We start from the raw sequence: 3,810 nt of genomic DNA on the forward strand, positions 1-3,810 counted from the left end.
ATATGCAATGATTTTGAGGATTGATGAGAGCCGAATATATATCCCGAAGCTATTAAAAAGCACAATATATTTCATAGGTTAAAGGACCTGCGATAAACACTCTCCCATATGCTTTTTCATATGAAGAGGAAGGCTGGGAAAAACAACATGTTGTTCGCAATATGAAATGTTTATTCTTGCACAGGGTAATTTGCATTCTAAAACTAACATTCTGCAGGCATCAATGGGCAGATTTGAATAGAAATTGGTTTGGAACATCTTCATGTTTACCGCCACTGTCTATAGTAAGCGTCGTTTTGGAAAGAGGAAAAACAATGAAGAAATGAATGCTAATGCCAAAAGGGGGTAGAAAGCCCCTGCTTGTGACGTGTGCCTGTGTTAGCTGGTGAGTGATGCTGGTGGGGACCTGACGTTGAGGGCTGCTAGCTAGCTGCTAGCCTGATTACACAAGCGGGGCAGCATCCTGCGATGCTGCGCTCAGCCTCCACCAATTGGCGAGAGAGGACGGTTCCCCGAGGCGAGGGCCGGGGAGACACGCTACGCGGGATCTGACGCTGTGCTGAGGAGATCAATGGGAGAGCCGGCTCGATCCTCACACAGAGACAATTAAAAGGGAATTTTTAATGAGTCTATTTATAGCCCGTCTGTTTTTATTTGCAACCCGGGGCATTCTTATACGACACGCGGGGACGGTTTCTCTGTGGCCCCTCTGTCCTCCTACTCCCCAGCACCAGTGTGCTTCTCCCTAGCTCGCTCTCTTTCTCTTTTTTCCCCGCTCTCTCTTTTCTCTATCTATCTCTGTTTTCCTCTCTACAGTGTATCTCTCCTCCCCTCTCTCTATCTGCCCCATCTCTCTCTCCTTCTCTATCTTGCACTCTCTCTGTCTCTCTCTCTCTCTCTCTCTCTCTCTCTCTCTCTCTCTCTCTCTCTCTCTCTCTCTCTCTCTCTCTCTCTCTGTTTCAATCTGTGTCTTCTCCCTCTGTCTCTATCTCTCTCTCTCTTCTTTCTCTGTCTCTATCTCTCTCCCCCCCATCTCTAGCCATCTCACTTCCCGCTGGGCTAGCTGGGTGTCTGCTGTCATAATGTTAAGCATTATCTGTCACCACAGTAACACACCCGCAGCATTCCTTCTTATCATCAGTTTAGGAAGCAAATCAGGGGGAAAATCCTTCCAGTGACTCGCCATGCAGAATATAGTGACATACCAGTTAAGGAAAAGGCTGTAATCTGAGATCTGAAAAAAAGGTTTTCATGATTATGATAATTCATTTCTTAGACACGAACAAATGTTATCATGGATGTACCGTCGATGACAATTGTTGTCGTGCTTTCCCCTCTAAAGTTGAAGTACTGCTGAACTTGCGTCTTTTTTTTTCGAGTGACAAATTGGCCAGGGACGAGAGCGTGTCTGTCTCTCTTATGTCTGATGGTATGCAGTAAACACAAACGTTACCAAACTAATACCCCTGATCCCTGAGCTGTGTGGAAGTTAGCAGCTGACATGGATCTGAACTGGGCCTGCTTCCTGCCTCTGGCATCCAGGATCTGGCCCCAGATCAGTAGCTGATAGGATGAAACCACCCAAACAGAACACACACTCCCAAACCCATGTACACACGGTAGACACCCATACATACATATTGCACATGCCTGCACACACACAGGTGCAAATACATGTACAGTACCAGTCAAAAGTTTGGACACATGGGAAAATGTGTCCAAACTTTTGACTGGTACTGTACAAAGTGCACACACACATACACGCAAACACACACGCACACAATATTTAGAAATCCTGCCAATCCTGTTTACCCAGCAGGTGGCTAGTATAAAGGTCTGGCAGCAGATCTTGAGATCTGTCCCAATATGGGAGGCTACTGGGCCGTGTCACTGCTGTTTTCATCAACAAGTGGCAAACCACTGGCATCATTGTATTACATTTGTGTGGACAACAATGTGCTCCCTGGTCTCCAATTACAGGAAATGACATTCACACATAGAAATATTAAAATTTTTACAAGTTATTATAGACAATTCCCAGATTTGTGAGTGTCTCTCCTCCACGGGTGCTGCTCACGGGTGCTGAAAGTGAGAACATTTGCTTATGCTGCTGGCTGTACTGTAAATGCTGTACTGTTCAGTAGTAAATTAGTCAGTTTAATCGTACTTGCTGTCAGGACAGCATCTTACTGTAGCATTGCTGCAGTGTTCCTAAAAGGAACATTGCTCCCTGGGTTCTGTTATGTTCTGTAAGGAAACTGGCAGTGATGAAGTCCCAGGGTAAGAGTACAATACAGAACCTTCTAGATGTTACGGTTAAAGCTAATGAACGGATGTTTTCTTCCATGCGTCAGGAAGACACTCACCATGTTGCTGCTTGTTTACGTCGGCTCATTCATCTTCCTTCCAGGAGGAGTAATCCTGGTTTATTGCTAAACAAATATTTGAAAAAGCAAAGTGTGGAATGCAAAGCATGCCGGAAACAAGACAATGACTTATGCCACGCTATGTGGTCCTGCGGCAAGCAGAGCCGATCTTACGTTCGGATAAATGTCTCAAAATTGACCGACGCTTTAATTTTCGATGCCTTTTTAAGATGAAACAACATTTGCGTAATAGCCATCATCCCCCCTGGAAGATAGACCGTAACACAACCACAGTGGGAGTCAGAAACAAACGCAGAACGGTCGTACAACACGAACAGAGTTGGTTCTGACCATCTGAAGGCGAGAACGCAGCAGCAGACAGTGTGCCGAGGTGATGCTTGTCACTTATGCTGTCAAATCAGCGTGTGAAGATTTCCAGTATTTTAATTAGATTGCCAGTCAGGCACAATGTGTGTCACTGGCGCTATAATGATGCCTGCAGCTGACTGTCATCTGTGTGCTTTGAAGTTCTACCGCCTCAGCTGGCTTTGTCCATTTGTTGATGTTTGGATGATAAACTCGAGCTATCTACATCTAAATCGGCTGGAGATGGGGGAAGTGTGGAAAAAAGGAATATCAACCTATGAATATACAGGCAAACTGTCTTTGTAGAAGGCCCACACGATATGAAAAGAAGCAACAACCAAAAAAACACTTTGTTTGCACGCAACCGTTTATATTCTGACATTTCTCTGCCATTTTGATCCCATCGACGAGGCCATTTATTTGACGTCGGAGCGTTTTTTTGATGCAAAAGGTCAGCCTAAATATATAACGCCTCCCTTCGGAGGCTCTGCCTCTGTCTTTGAGGGATTACTCTGCCATCGCATTGGCACGCCATCAGTGGAGTAGCCAGCTGGATCTGTGGCTGGCAGCGAGGACCGCGTCGGTGCCATGCGTCGGTGCCATGCGTCTGTGTGGCAGCCCCGGCACAGGAGCTGTGGCTGCAGTCTGGAGCGGGAGAGCTCATGTCAGAATCATTTGCACGGTGTGTGGTGCGTGGTGCGTGAGGAGGAGTGGAGGCCAGAGGCCCGAGGCCCGCTTCTCTCTCAAACTGCCTTACGTAAGTTGGAAGAAAAGGCTGTCGGTGACTCGGGCAGAGTAATTGGAGGCCGTGGGGGAGAGGGGGGGGGGTCTGAGGCTCCGAGAGAGATGTTCTGGGTCGTTCTGTTGTGGTGACGCTCCTTTCTCCGCCTCTTCTCCCGCAGTAGAAGGTAGAACGCTAGAACATGCGAGGCCTGTTTGCCGGGAATAGAGGGTGCCATTTTCAGTTCATCTTTTCCTTTTTATGGTTAAAATCCCCCCCCCCCCCGCTCCCTCGTGAACGAAGGATTGAACAAGTGAATGACAATTGTCTCTTCTGTCATTGTTTTCCGCAGGTTTG

Source organism: Osmerus eperlanus, chromosome 1 (genome assembly GCF_963692335.1).
Source record: "Osmerus eperlanus chromosome 1, fOsmEpe2.1, whole genome shotgun sequence".
NCBI classification, from domain to species: domain Eukaryota; kingdom Metazoa; phylum Chordata; class Actinopteri; order Osmeriformes; family Osmeridae; genus Osmerus; species Osmerus eperlanus.